Source organism: Aythya ferina, assembly GCF_964211825.1.
Source record: "Aythya ferina genome assembly, chromosome: 11".
Taxonomy (NCBI): domain Eukaryota; kingdom Metazoa; phylum Chordata; class Aves; order Anseriformes; family Anatidae; genus Aythya; species Aythya ferina.
In genome coordinates this window covers 6,926,472-6,942,399 of record NC_140307.1, presented here as the reverse complement: position 1 = coordinate 6,942,399, position 15,928 = coordinate 6,926,472, and the positions used below count along the sequence as shown (strand labels likewise).

The window sequence follows — 15,928 nt, the reverse complement described above, 5'->3', positions numbered from 1 at the left end:
CTAATTATACAAACTGATCTCATCCTCTTGTCATAAGCCTCTTTCCTGTGTCCGGAATCTATTTGTGCACCACGAAGACCAGCCTTTTGTAAACGTACAAGGGTCATCAGCACAGGGCGATTAATTTCACATTTTACAATACACACACGCTGTCAAACAATTCACTTGTAATAAGATACAACCCTGCCTTCGCTTGTCAATTTTTACTTTAAAATACTACTAAAGGCAAACAATAATTAAGATACCAATTCCTAATCCAAACAGCATTTAAAAAGTAGCTACCGTGTTGCTGTAATAAAATAAAAAACCACAGGCCCCATCTTCAGCTCAAGTAGCTACATCCTAATAAAGTTAAGACCTAACAGTTGACTTGAATTAAAGTGCAGCATGTACGCAAAAGCACACGTATGTTTATACTCAAATTAAGTCCTACAACAGGTTCTGGGGCAGCTGTTTCACGTAGGCATGAAACATTGAGCCCAGGCTCAAATATTAACTGCCAGAAATCCTTAGCAGATCTTCTCGATGCCCCTTCATCTGAGTAAAACCTAGCTGATACCTTTTAATGCACTGCGTAGCTTGAATACACATTTCAGGAATGAATTCTAAGGAAGTCCTCAAAGATAAACCACGTTTGTAAGAGCCGTTATTGACTTTGGGTGCTTAGCTTCTTGAAAAGCCCCAGTTCTCAAAGGAAAAGTAAATCCAGCATTGTCTGCAGAAATGGGGTCCAGCCCCAGGTGTGCCAAGCTGGGCAGGCAAAACAGAAGCACGAAGACTGCAGTTGGTTACCTCTGGAAATGGAGATGTGCTTTACAGCACCTACAGTGCCTCCAGCTGCACAGCACCAGGCAAAATGTGATGGGAAGGGAAGAGCAGGATTCGGGGAGGATTTTACGCAAAGGTATAAAATGGATGAGCCTGATGGACAGCTGTCATTAGCACTGAAACGCCTGCAGTGGGAGAGCCTTTAGGCATCGATCCCCGAACTCCTGGCTATAGGATGTGGCCTTACACTAACTTTCTCCACCTTACTGTCCTCCAGACTCTCAGTGCTGTGCTATTTTAAGAACTGCACTGAGCAATGATCATTTCGATATTACCCTGTATGGTTTGTAGCAAGGAAAAACAAAAAACAAGTGCTAGAGATGAGCGATAAGACCTCCTCCTCTGTGCTCTGCAAGGCACGGCACTGGTACTGTGCTCCCAAAAACACAGGCCTGGAGTGGAAAACAATTCATGAGGCCCAAAGCACCAGGCATATTTTTAAGATGACGAATGAGAAGCATTTCCTAGCATGTGCAAACCGGGTCATTAGCCAGTACATATTTTAGTGAGTGTACACACCAACCTTAAATGCCAAAGCCACAGGTAGATTTGGAAAAACTGGCATGAAGAGCAAGATCCAAAAGATGTCTTTGCTCTCGTTTTGGTCAGAGCTTCTGTACCCAACTTTTGAATGCACTTTACCTTTCTGAGGAATACATGACTTGCTTTTCCATCTAGGCTCCCTTTTCAAATGCTCCAGCTCTCAGCATCACAGACATACTCAGGAAACGTGTGCTTGGTCTTTTTTGCCAAAAGAAGAAGCCTCACCAGAAACCCCAGGTTTCCTACTCGAGCCCCTGTGCTCACCCCCACTCCCTGCTATACAGCACAAAAACATCTGCCCCTGCAAGATTAAGAACTGTTTCTTCTTAAGTGCTCTTTTTCTTTCAATAATGCAATTATAGGAAAAATAGCGTCCTCTAACAAACACTTTATTTAGGTAGCCACAGAATACAGTTGTTTTACTGGAGCATCCCATCTGTGGCATTAAAGTCATGAAAAACGCACATCATTCATCAACTCCTAGCAAGTGCTACCCACTCAAAAACAGATTCTACCCAATTTCACTACCTCACCTGCGTTCGAGCGTTTCTGCAACTAGCCCACAAGCAATAAAGCAAGCTTTGCAATCTGTCCAGCTTCGCACCTGAAACCATTTCTTCCGGCAGCCTTTACAAAGCAGTCTTTCAGGCTGGCCCCTGAGGAGCCGAATGGGTTAAGCGCCCACAGGTCCCAGCCGCACCAGTAAATCATTTATTACCCCAGCTCAGGGACAAGCAGCTATGCAGAACCGAGAGCCCACGCTGCGCAGCTGTTCGCCAGCCAGGCAGCTCCACGCAATTATGTTATAACGCAGGATTAAATCTGGGGAGTGGAAATACATCCCTTTATTACTGGTTTGCTTTTTGGCTTTTGGTTCTTGTTGTTTGTTGTTGTGTGTTTTTTTTTTCCTCTTCATGTTACGCCTGTTTTAAATATTACAGAGTTCATTAACGCGAAGTTCATTAAGCACCAACCACTGTATGACTGAAATGAAAAGACGATCATTACAAGCACAATTATGGAAATACTTGACCAGCAGGCAAATTAAAAAGAAAAAAGGAAAGGCTACGAGGAATAAGGAAAGCCACTCCTAAACTCAAGCACAACTTTTTCCAGGTCCTTCAGAGGAAGCACACCCGAAAGCAGCCGCGATGCAGAGGCTGTTCCCAGGAGGCCAGGTGAGCAGCGCCTGCTGCCTGCACCCAGGGACCGCTGCTGCTGGGCATGGCAGAAATCAGCCCTGGGAAGGGTCTGGCACCTTCCCTTGCAGCAAGCACTGCTAATCCCAAGCTCCCGTGCTCCAGAAATGAACAATAAGCTAAGAAACTAATGGCTAATCAAACCACAAGTTGCTCTTCTTGTGCAGCAACCGGTGCAGCGTATTCCTCCTCTAACCATGCCCCAGCACTTTCAGCTAGCGAGCAGCTGAGCTGATGATGGACTCGGGGACCTGCCCTCCGCCAGCCACGTCCTCACAGGAATTATTTCCCAGCAAAGTACATTTCATTCATAACTTTGCCAAAGATTTATTTTTTTTTCTTTTCTTGAGATCTGAAAATAGGTATGACTCCCCTGCCGAACCCACTGAAGAAAACAAACCAAAATAATCACAGTAAGAACTTGTCCCCCTAGAGTAACAGCAGTTTATGGTTAATCCGCCCAGCTGCTGCAAGAGCTCAGCAACGCCAAATGACTTGGACCCCGCGCTGCTAAACACGCTGCTTTCAAAGCCCCAGTCTTCCTGGTCTCCACCATGGAAAATGTGAGATGCTGCAGAAGGTAAACAGGTTAGACACAGCGGGAGGAGAAAACAACTCCTGTGCAGTGCTTTTCCTCCCTCCCTTCCTCCCTCGAGAGAGCCCAAGCACCCATTTCCAAAGAAGACTCTCGCAGTTTCTTTGCTTCAGGCTAGCAGCTTTTGCCAATTCTAGGCTTTTTGGAGAGAATGGGTGTAACTGCATGAGTCAGAGCAGCTCCTGACAGTCCTGCAGCAACTGTGCGTTAGCTTTTAGGTCAGATCCATGCCCTGATCTGGTTCACCGCACCGAGAAGCCCTCGGAACTGAAAAACAAGCCCTGGACACCCGGAATGGTGCAGGACAGGGCGTGGGGCAGGGGGCACAGCACCAGCAAGGAGCCGTCCTCCCGGGGAAGCCAGCCCTGTGGAGCTGAGCTCCCATCCGGACCAGCCCCCAGGGAAATCCTCAGGCTGTGAATGCCACAACCGCCTGCCCGCCCTCAGGACATGCACTCAGTGCCTTGAAATAACAGGGAAGAGCAGCTGGTGCCCTAAGCGTTAAGTGCGATTTTATACCATGGCGTAGGCTCAATGGAAAGGGTGAGACCCTGCAGAACTGCTGCGAGTTCACTTGTGAGAGCACAATTCTTCACATAATCCTTCAGCACTCTTCATACCGTTCTATTTATTTATTTTCTAGATTGTGGTTTTGTTTTTCTTGCTTCTTCTGAAAAAAAAATTATTTTATGGCAAAATAATTTGTCGAGCATCCCCTCTTGCTACGAAGCAGGTAAGCTAGGCAAACCCATTCTCCAAAACACCTCGCCTCAGTGCTCACTTATACACGAGAGCTGCCAAAACATTTGTCCTTACTTGAACTGCATGAAGCAGTACCGTCACTCCAAGATGTCCTTCAGGGCCTTCCCCCAGCAAGCACAGGGCAGGACACGAGGTTCAGCTCCTGCAAAAGAGGAAGAAGGAGTCAGTGGGGTCTGGGAAGGTGTGGGGAGCAGTGAGGCTGCTGGGGAGCCTGGTTTGAGCACCCAGACCAGCCCTGTAACGCTTAGGCTGATGGGGATGGAAGCCACAAAATCATTTGGGTTGGAAAAGACCTCTGTCATCAAGTCCGACCGTTAACCTAGCACTGCCAAGTCTACCATGAAACCATGTCCCTAAGCACCACATCCACGCATCTTCTGAATACCTCCAGGGATGGTGACTCAACTGCTTCCCTGTTCCAGTGCTTCACAACCCTTTCAGAGAAGAAATTTTTCCTAATATCCAACCTAAACCTCCCCTGGTGCAACTTGAGGCCATTTCCTCTTGTCCTATCACTTGTTGCTTGGGAGAAGAGCCCGATCCCCACCCCGATACAACCTCCTTTGAGGCAGTTGTAGGGTGCGATAAGGCCTCCCCTGAGCCTCCTCTCCAGTCTCAACAACCCCAGCTCCCTCAGCTGCTCCCTCCTGTGAACTCTCTTTATCACAAGATTTTTTTGCATTTTGGAACAGGCAAAAGCACCAAATGCAGGAGATAGCTGGCAGACGGCTGACAGATGAAGCCCAAAATCTAGCAACAAGCCTCTGCCAAACCCTTATGGGCTGCCTACACTTTTCCACAGGCAGATTTCCTGCTCTGAGGCAAAGCCTTCCCCTTGCTCCAGCCCCAGGGCTGAGCCTGGACTACAGAGCACACCTGGAAAGAGCAGTCAGAGTGGATTGAATGGCAAGAGGAGAAAAAGCACAGGTTGTGATTTTGTTTATTAAATAAACACTGTGTGGGAGATTGCATTACCTAAATCAAAGCTATCGGGGCACCTCAGGCCATCGTTTGGTTACCACACTGGGAAGGGTTGAGGATAGGCACCCATCACCCCAACACAAGCGCGCTGCACCGCCTGCTCCTGTTGGACCAGCCGGAGGAGACGCTGCCCCTACGCTGCCTGGTTGGGAAAGCATCTGTAATCAGGGAATCTCGCAGCCTGATCCAACCTGCCGAGTTCAAAGCGCAATTACAAGCGCATCAGGAACAATGGCAGAGCTGGTTACTGGCTGGGGAATCAATTGTGTTTAGTGAATTGGCTGGGGAAGGTACAACACTGGGAGATGATGCATTGCAAAACAAACCTCCTTCATTCATCCATCACAAGCACAGCAGAGCCTGAATGCTGCAGTGTCGGCTGGACACCTGTGCTCTGAGAGCTGGTACTGAAACTTTTCTGTTTTCTGCTGGCAGGCTCCTGCTGGGGAATGGGGAGAGCGTTTGGTGAGGCGCTGCAGGGCGCTGCGTGCATAAAAGGCGTTTTACCACAAATATACACTTCAGCACAGAGCATTTCAAATTGGAAAAAGAACAAAGTTTACCCTCTTGTTCCTCTTAAAGCATCAAGGAAAAGAAAGAAAAAAGAAGGAGCCCATGACTGTGCAACAACAACTTAATTCTGGTGTCACACGTTTCTAAATTATATTTTTGTGGCAAACAACTGCAGCAGCAAGAACTGCCTGAATTCTTCAATCTCAGGCACGGGAAGCAAACCTTCTTTGGATTCATTAACCTGTAAAAATCACCCCCCCAGTCACAAACCAACAGCCTGGAACTTCCCTCCAGCATTCCTGCAGTGTTACTTGCAGGACCGCATGTTAAAGCACGGTTACGGTTTGATAAAGCAATGATTAACTACGTTAAGTAAGCAACATTAACCCAAGGCTCCTACTAGCGAGCCCGTGTTGATCTGAGAGGTTGGTGATCAACACCTCTCTCCAAGGCACACACTACAGCAACACGGTGGTTTCACTCGTTTGGGAGACCAATAACTTGGCTTTCGATACCATACAACTCTCGGGCAGAGAAAGGAGGGTTTATTGCTACTCCCGTGAGCTGGCAAGCAGCATGGGCATAGATAATGCTGGTAAAGTACCCAGTGAGTCTGCTGTGAATCACTGAGGGCTTTTCATCATATCCATTAAGGAATGAGGGTGTGTATACGGAGACGCACATGCAAAACTCACTTAGATGTTTGTGACTTGGAAAGTATTAGCAAGTGGAGAAAATCAACTGGTTTCCCAATGCAAAAGCAGCAACACCGACCGTAACATCCTTACAGGTTGTTGTTTTGTTTGCTTTTATTCTGGACGATTTCTTAGATTAGTACAGAGAGACGCAAGGAATATTAAAAAGTCTTATGATACACTTTCAGTTCCGTATGTGAACTGCACAATCAGTAAAGCTGTCCAAATCAAATAACCCTTTCCTTAAAGGTTTCTTCTCCCCATGGAAATGCTATGGGATAGCTCCTGCATGCGTAAGCACACTTTTAAAAAGAAAAGGTAACTCATGTGAAAATGGGCGATTACATATGTAATTTTTTTTTCAATAAAAAAGCTCTTTTCCCCAAAATAGAGCCTGGTAGCTTAGAGGTGATGAGCATCTTTACAGGCAGAGGAGTCACACATCAGCAGGTGCTCTCTGCACATTTCTAAATGAACCAAATGACCGCAACTGCAAACAGTGAGAGCCGGAGTCATCCTGTGTTTACATCACACCGGAGCAGTCAGCTGGGAAGGGAGAGGGCAGAAAAGGGCAGAGCAAAGGTGGGCAGAAGCAGCCAGCAAGGCCCAGACGAAGGCAGGTGCTCAGCAGGAACCAAAGCATCCAGACCTCGGGGGCAGTTGCTCACAGCTGGCTCTCTGCAGAGTCCAGCCAAGCGAGCAGAGAACTCCCTGCCTGCCAAAACACGGCCATCGCAGAGGAAAACACTTCCCAGCTTGTTCTTTTTTTTCTTTTTTTCCCTGAACACAAATCCATTTTCTCATTCTGAGCAGCATTACTTGTTTTCTTCTCTGCACAGATAGTTTTGACACGTAGAACGAGTTATCTCACCATCTGTTTGTAATTGCAGTAATGAAGCTTTCAACAAACCCAAAAAACAGCACCAAGAACAGGGCACTAATGGCCTCGGAGATGAACTGCTCATTATTTTGGATTATTTGATACAGCTGGAACCTTTGGATAGCCAAGACACCCAAACACAGCCAATCCTGCAGCTAAGACACCCAAACAAACCTCTGGAGTATTTCCGAGTTTTGGCTGTTGCGCGTTACAAAACCTCCTCACAATTTCATATCAACTGCTGTCCAGGAAAGCCCTGCTTCCCCTCCTCAGCTCCTGCTGGATGCACATCTGCACGCTGCTGCTATCTTGTTGCTTTTAATACACGGCCTATACTTACCCATCGTGATGTTCTCATTGCAGGACGTCCTCTTCCTGCCTCTGCTAAGCCTCCCAGGAAAAACTGACTCACGAGACCTTTTTGGAAGTTTACCCCATGCTCTGAACCAGGCTTCCTCATTATTTAGGGAAAGGAGCCTGGACATTTCCCACAGTCACATGCTACGGAGCCACCTTGGGAGCAGCAGCCTCTTTACCGCACGGGAAAGCCAAGCGGATCCCACCAAAGCTGGAGAAGAGCAGCACAACTCGGTGGGACGTAGTAATTTGCTATGGCTATGGACACATACTGGCAATATAAATGGGAAAATAAAAATTCCTTTGCCTAAAATCTGCTCTACAGATGTAAAGGCAAAGCGGATCCGCTAACCGCTGCCTCACACTAAATCTCTACCAGCACAGCGGAGGGCAGAACACTGCTCATCACATTTACCACCCACACCCCAGGTTCCTCCAGAATTAAACAGTGGATACGTTTTGCTTAGAGGGGAGTATCCGAGATGGCACGCTGCATGAAGAAAAGCTAAGAGTTTTAAAATAAGACAAGTTTTCTTTCCCACCTCTTGGAAATCCGAATTAATGGATTCTAGTGAACGGCTCAATGTTATTGTTTTCTCTGCACCGCATGCAATGGCATGACATATAGATGTTTTATTTTCTTTCATATACACTGAGTTTTAGCCTTCAACTCCTTTGAAAGCACTTCCTTGAACTTGTGGCCATCGATCTTTCCATGTCGGTGGAAGAGGGAAGCAAGGCAGCACCCAACCGAGCACTTCCCTGCTCACTCTCCTTACAACCAGACACACATTTTCCCCTCCGGAGCTTCGAGACAGATGCCAAAGACATGGGTTTGCTGTTTGCAATATTTTTGTGCCCCGTTAGAGATCTCACCAATACACTAAAAGCAAACAAGACTCGCACAATACCTGATGTTGGAAGGCCTTGGGGTGCCCTGACATTCCAGCCCCCTGGTCCAGGCCTGAATGTGACATCACTGCTTGGGCAGCAGCCCATGGGTTCCCAGCTGGAATCTGTCTTAACTGTGACCTGTCTCAATTCCGACCAGGAAATGGAGTGAGGTAGCACTGCTCCGCAGCAGGGATGAAACCCAAGTCATCAGCAGTTGCAAAGCACCCTAACTGAAAAACTAAAAATATGACTGTGGAAATGAGAAGAAAAAAAAAGAAAAGCAAAAACAAAAAAAAAAAAACAACACCACTTTTATTGTGCTTAGAAAGCAAATGATAAAGACAGAAACATACATATTGCAGGCAAATATCTGCACCTAGCAGCCACTGACACGTCAGTAAAGCCGTTCAGCATCCCTTCGCCAGGCTGTCCGCAGACCCCACAGGTAAACGCTGGGAGGGGACAATGAGGCTCAGAAAATGAAGCAAACCACCTGGGTGTCACCTCTCCACCCACGTGCCCGCACGTAACACCACCCAGCATCCATGTCCCCACACAGGTGGCTTGTCCCCTGCCTGCAGAGGAGCTGCTCAGGTGCCAGGCTGCCTGGGTCTGCCAGGCATGACAGGATTACGCTGTTTCACTGCTCAAAACAACATGTCACCAGAGCTGCGTAGCGCCTAATTATATAAATGAGATCTGTCTAATGTTCCTAAACCAATAATGAAAGAGAAGGTCCAGTGATGCAACAAAAACCTGCAACCCGGCGCTCAGATTACAGGCGGGTTGCACAACAGCTCGAGCTATTACACAGTGAGGCAGCTCCTCGGACTCGTATCGGGGATCACGTTTTCCCGGAGACACCGCCTGGCTCCGGCCATGTGAGCTCACCCACATCCCCCATCAGCAAGGAAGGGCTGAATGGGGAGCACTTTTTTTTTTTTTTTTTTTAGCAGCAGTGCCACGCACAGCAGAGCACAAGAGATGCTCCAAAGCAAACAGCCATCCCTTCTCTCCATTCCTCTTTGCCAAATTCACATTCATACTCGATAGAAGCATCCAAAGCCTGTCCAAGAGCAGCGCTCGCCCTGTCCAGCGCCAGGTCACGTTACAGAGTGGGCACCGCTTCCAACCTACCCCTGGCGGTGCCTGCTACTTCTACTGCCATGGTGACTTCTGCTCCCAGCTGCAGTCCCGTTTCAGAAAGCATCATCAGTACCAAGTATACAGAGGGAGATCGCCCAAAAACTGCGACAACGAACACGGCAATGTAGCTATTTGATGAGCACTCACAGCACGAGAACTTTATGTGGACAAGAACACACATACCCTGAGATTGCCTTTTTTTCTTTTCATGAATAGGTTCAAATACTTCCTGACAATACCGATCTCTGTTCATAGCATTGGTACCACGTAACTGAGAAATCATTTAGCTTAAAGTTTTCTTCTCTGCTGTATTGAGCTTTTATGTCAATAAACACAGTGCTGAACTGCAGTTTGGCAGCATAATTTTCGTTCTTTCTGTAAAGCGGTCAAGTGAAAAAACGCTGTACCAGTATCAGGGCTGGGAGGCATTATTTGGGCTTTCAAAAGGAGTTACGTGCCGCAGTCAATGCAGGTATTGAACAGTGAGGGACTCCAGAACTCACTTCCACATCTCACCCACCATCCCTCCTCTGCTCCCCGCCGTCAGAAGGGCACTCGGCGGCTGCTGCGGGCTCCGGGGCTGCCAGCAGCAGGGCTGGCAATGAATGGGGCTCTGTGCGACAGCAGGCAGGGCTCGCATGCCTCATTTCAGAGATCACTGAGGGCTCTGAATGAAGCCTGTGGACTCACCCCGTGCCAAAGGGCCCACAGCTTGTTTCTGGGTGCACTGGCACACGCTGCCCTCCTGGCCAGCCAAGCCCTGGGGAAGCAGCCCGGGCAAGCGGGAGCTGCACAAATATCACTGAGCGTGAAGCAGCAAAGCTGGGAGAATCACGTGGCATTTGTACTCTGCTTCTTTACATACAGGGCCATTTCTCCAACAGCATAACTTATCGCGGGGCACTGCTACAAGCCTTTTTCAACAGCAGCAGATCAGGCACTTCACGTCATGGGGTGGCTGAAAACTAACAGTGTGCAGCCACAGAGTGCCTTTTCAGGGGGTTGTCTGATTTGCTTTCATGTAGTTCAGCTTTTATTTTTCCCCCTTCTCCAACAAAAAGGCCATTTTCATTCAGTTGCTTTTGTTTTTTTCCTCCCTCTCAGGATGCAGAGCCCTGCAACAATATCTTTAAAGAGCCAGGTCACGGTAACACAGTACAGAAAAGCTGTGTTTTTCCGAGCAGAAAAGCAAGGGCTGTTAATAAATTGCATGAGCACATCACACAGATTTTGCCTGACAACCAAACAGCCCAGTGCTTCAGTAATTCATGGGGAGGAAGTACAAGCTTTTGCAACCTGAAAGTATATTTCCAAAACAAGCCTGCAAGCATCCATATAACTTGTGTCCAGAATACTGGCATCAAATACTGCCCCAAACCCGCCATTGCTCTGCATTCATGCAGCAAGGTTGGGTGCTGGCTGTGCCTGCACACCTCTCCCCTGGGTTTCCCACATGGGCTGGAGCAGCCAGAGCGTGGCCTGCTCCTTGTTTTCCCTGCAGAACACACTCCTCCCCCTTTATCAATGGCGAGTTACAACACTGGCACCACCATGACTTCACTGGCATCCTGTAAAAAACAAACACAAAAATAAATGCCGGTAAGGCTGCGGGCAGTTACCAAACCCTGCTGTGGGCACACAGGGAGTTACGCAGCCCTGCTGACACATCTCCCTGTACCTTCCTTGGCAGACTCGCTCCTCTCTCCTCCTAACCATCCCCTGCAGCAAAGCATCTTTGGTTAAAGCAATGACGGCAGTTTTTGCTCAACAGACTGCTCCCCCCACCCCTTGAAGTGCAGCAGAGTATCTCATCGATCAGCGCAGTGCAGGAAAAACAAAGAGTTACAGCTGACTGTAATTGCTGATACACACCCTTTGGCCACTGCACCTGTACCTGCCTGCTTGTGCAACAGCCTGGGCGTCAACAGCAGCAGCAGGCACTACCCGAGCATGAACACGGGAACACAGCAAAAGGCACTGCCCACACTTCCACGTGCTCACAGGGTTTCCGACATGTATCTGCCCATCTGCACCTGTGTCAGTGGTGATTCACCCGCTGCAAGCACAGCCCCAAATCTTTTGGATCTCCACTTTCCCATATTCCTGCAATTGATGCTGATCTGTTCTCATGTTGCCTGCCTTCCCCAGGACTTGTCATGATCCCGCACAACAGTAAACAGGGTTACCTTGAAGAAAGCAAAACAAAAAAACACACCAACGATATTTAACTGGCCATCCTGAGCTGAGAGGGACTTGTCAATGGTATTCACAGCCGCGCAGCCTCTTCAGTACAGCACAGTTATCAGGACCAAGAAAGATACTGCTCCTTGCACTGTTTCAGCTGACCACAGCCAGCCTGGGGCAGCACATTTGATTACCATCTGACCCAGGACTTGTTTTTTTGCTAGGAACAGGGAAAAAGAGACAAAGCAACACACAGAGATAATGGCTACAGGGAGCCGAATACAGTTCTAAAGTCCATCTGGCCAACAGCCCGTATCACAGGCACAGGCTGTCCTTGTAAACAGGCTGCAGGAGTCATCCTAGACCCACCCCGGGGCAGTCCTGCACACGCAGGAATTACCCCCCCACACGCAAACCACTCACAGATCCATGGTGCCGCTCCAAGGCCACGGCGTGCGGAAAGCACCGCGGCTGCTGGGCACGCGTGTGCTCCTTGCACGGGGCACGCATGGATGCTTGGCAGCGTGACTTACCAGAAAGATTTAGGGCCAGATTTAATTGTCCTGTGCCTGCTGATCAAGAGCATACATCCCTTATTCAGAACCAGAAAGGAATCGGTGAGCTCAGAAGCAAAAGTAGTACTCACACTACCATTTCTTGGGACAGATACCTGTCCCTAACCATAACCAGACAAACTGACAGCCAGTCAGTGTCTAAACCACTTGCCTATTTTTAGGACACCAATTTGCTTGGTATCTTATTTTTTTCTGATGGAAAATGTTTTAAGGCAGGGACCATGCCGTGGTATTTAATATTGTTCTTACCTTGGGTCAAATACCTTTACTCTGTGTTTTTCATTTGTTGATGCTTGAGTTATCTTTTTCAAGATAATGATTTCACTTTTGTTTCTTTTTTTCCCCTCCAGGTGCCCTGCCCTGAACAACAGCAGACTTAAAAGTACATATTACTCTGCAGATAGCATCTATTGCTAAACACCACTTTTCTGATCTATACTTACAAAGCACTCCAAGATATGCTCAATTAAAATGCTCACCACGATGTCTAAGGGCACGTGCACTTTTTCCATAGCACAGTTAGGACTAGGAGGGTAGATTCACAGCATGGAGGACTGCGACACACAGATGTCAACTTACCTTTTGTGGCACACAAACAGTAATAAATAATATGCTTCAGATATATGGAAAAGTACTAGTATGTCTACAAATGATAGAAAACAAAAGGTACTAGAACTTAATGCCTGTCCAGAAATCTAAACAAAAAATGAGTTTAGTTTTTAAGAAAGCATTCTGACAATCTCCACATCTTCTTGATCCATCTAACCCACTTCTTAATGTTAGCAAACGCTCATCATGCTGTTTCCCCACAAAGAGAAAAACACAAGGGGTACACAGAATAAGCAGTTAGCACTAGAGGTTGCTAGAGATCACAGATAACTGATCACATCATAGTAAGTGTTAGTGTCACAGGTGAAGAAAGTCTGTTTCACAAAGAATTATACCGTCACACAAGCTTTTAAAATGCCCGCTTTAAAAAGGCAAATAAATCTTACAGCTCTTAGAGTGCCCATGGAAGACTTAATGCTTCACGGTGCCTAAGGAAAGCCTGCTGGGCTGAAGGACTCAAGGGCTCTCCCCATGGGCGGCAGGGAAGGGCTTTTCATTTACATCTAAAGTCTTGCTGGTGACGCAGGAGTAGGAGATCTCCTGAGAACTTCAGGTGGAGAAAGGACAAGCAGCAGAAGCCGATTAGCTCCCAAGCAACAGAGATCTCTTCCTGCAAACGTCCTGAGTGGCCAAGGGCTAACAGGTATGCATGCGATTAAGAAAGAATGAAAAGGGTGGTGGCAGACAGGGAAAGAGAAAAAACAAATTGTTTTCCAGAGTTTCTACAAGATTAACATCTATCTACTGACTATGCTTTTCCTTTGGTATGTTAGGCTGAGAGGCTGTTTCTGTTCCAGGCCTTTTCTGAGACAACGTTAGGGTCAGAAGAAAGTATTGGGATCATTTAAGTTCAATTGCTTCTGTCACAGGCTGACAAATTTCACCCATATTTTCAGGATTACTTCAGGATTAGCCCTGTCTGTAAAGGCTCACAGGAGAGATTCAAAGCTGGAGGCCAAGCCCAGTAACCCCAAAGAACTTGTGTTCAGCAACTTTGCCAAGCAAAAGCTTGGAGTACAGCTGGTTTCCTCTGCAAGTTCCACCTTCCAGCTGCCAGAGCATCAGGAGAGGAACAAAGCAAAGTGCTAGGGCTGGAAACAAAGACTCAACACGGAGATACGGCAAGAGATCAGATCCCATTTTGTTGCCAGAAAATCTGCTCATGAATGTACTCATCTAGCGCCTTCCAAGCATCACCAGAAAATTAAGGTTGGACTTTCCTTTTTCATCCTCAAGGCTACAGAACAAAGTTGTGAGCCACCCAGGGCTAAAAGCTTCCTCCACACCTTTGAAACTTGAATCTACTTTCTCTGACCTCATATTTGAGAAACCTAACTCTCTGCTGGGAGTAAAACACAGGTTCATGATTTGTATCTTGCATGCTCCACCTCTGAAGCTCCTCTGCTGGCCCCAACCATTCCTTAAGCAACCGAGGAAATTAAATACAAAACATTGAACAACAGGGAGGGTCAGAGTTAAACCAACAAAGACAAGGAAATTGCGAGTTAAGCCTCCTGTTTTTGCCCTTGATTCACCTTGCTGTGTTCAGCTGCTGCTCTGTTCCCAAATTCCTCCACTCTCCTGCCACCCCGAGAGTGCAACAGGACAAAGCAAACAGCAGGGTCTATGCACAGCTGACGTTCTTCCTATCAATTCGGCCTTGATGTGAATACAGAAGTTTAACTGGTTTGGAACTTCACAAAGCCAGCCACATTTAACAACTGATCTAGCCAGCATTATCCCAAAAAGGGCAGAGCAAAGTGACTCATCCAGCCCCACTTCCCACCACCAAAGAGGGGGGCCCATCCCCATCCCGACCTCCACGAGAAGGCCTCAAGCAACACCTACCCACTGCCAAATGGCATTTTCCTAGAGGCTGAGGGCACCAATGCCAGAAAAGAGTCCCATCACCCTGTTTTACCCCTCTAAAAGCTGGGCACAGGCTAAGCTGGGCCTACAGCCCAGTCTGGGAGATTTTAGGGCAGGGGAAGCATGCTTTAGGGTGCCTGTTCCCTCACTGCTGGCAGGGAGGCTCTGCAGAGCTTGGATAGCGTTCGCCTGGGTTTTTAGCTGGCTGACATCAAAGGAGCTGAATCTCCTCGTCCCCCAGTAATCGCTAATCAGTTGCTAGGAAGTAAGCACTCGAGGCTGCTGGAGAGCCAAGGCCTCGATGCCTTCCCCATTGCTCAGCAAAGCGTGCACTGCTTTCAAAATAAGCAGGTCACCGAGGTCGGCGGCAATACCGTCCCGCTGGTATTAAACAGGGGATGGAGCTCACTGCTGGATTAGCAGGGCCAGTGCTCAGCTCCAAGATTATCTCAAGAAAAGGAGAAGGAAGAGTCCAAGAGTAACACAGTCTGCTCCTTTAACACCTATGGGAAATGTGTTTTTGTCTTGTCATTTGACTAGAAGGTACCTGTGCACACACAGGTGTGCTTATGTTGCCTTAGAGCAGATTCACCTACATGTCAGTGCTTCCTTAATGAGTTTAGGATCAATCTTGATAAGAAAACCAAAGTTTTACTAAACATATTTACAAAAAGTAAGAAATCCAAACAGTTGCAGTTCACACTGATGAAGGAACAGAAGTTGCAAAATGTGGAAGTTATTTTAATAACAATAAACAAACGTGTAATGCAAAAGGATATGCAGAGAAACATCACTATCTTGAAGGCTATTATTTTCACAGATAATGAAACTACTGGAAATAATTGGGTGAAGAATTTGGTATTTTTGTTTGTTTTGCAGGGTATCTTACAAACATTCAATGACATAACGCAGTCACAGGTTCTTGAGCAAGACCATAGGAACTATACCTATGTTGGCTGTATCTTTACTCAGCATTTTAAATATTGTCACATAAATATCCACCAGGCACTGAAAGACACACTGGTCCTGACAGCTACAGGTTAGAAATCAACAGAAAACTTAAAAGCAGTCAGCATAGAAAACTGCAGCACCATGAAAAGACTTGTGAAAGATTTTTAGTCTTTTTCATCACCCAAACTCTCATTACAAGCTCGTCTGGTTTCTTATTGCCATCAAGGCTCCTACAGCACCAGTACCAGAACATGCGGTGCTCGTTGGGTGGTGGTCCAGATGTGCTTCTTCCCCAAAAAGCACCACCAATCTTAGCATGAAGCAGCAGGACAAGCCTCACATCCCAC

At 47.3% G+C, this 15,928-nt stretch overlaps 1 protein-coding gene across 11 annotated transcripts in view; it reads right to left on the bottom strand.

Annotated features, from left to right (window-relative positions):
* AKAP13 (A-kinase anchoring protein 13) overlaps positions 1-15,928 on the bottom strand; it is a 217,359-nt gene that overhangs the window by 166,432 nt on the left and 34,999 nt on the right. For all 11 annotated transcript variants that reach the window (XM_084532068.1, XM_084532064.1, XM_084532070.1 and 8 more), the window contains one exon: positions 3,982-4,069. The gene's annotated coding sequence lies outside the window, so the exon portion shown is untranslated. The remainder of the gene's footprint in view (positions 1-3,981; positions 4,070-15,928) is intronic.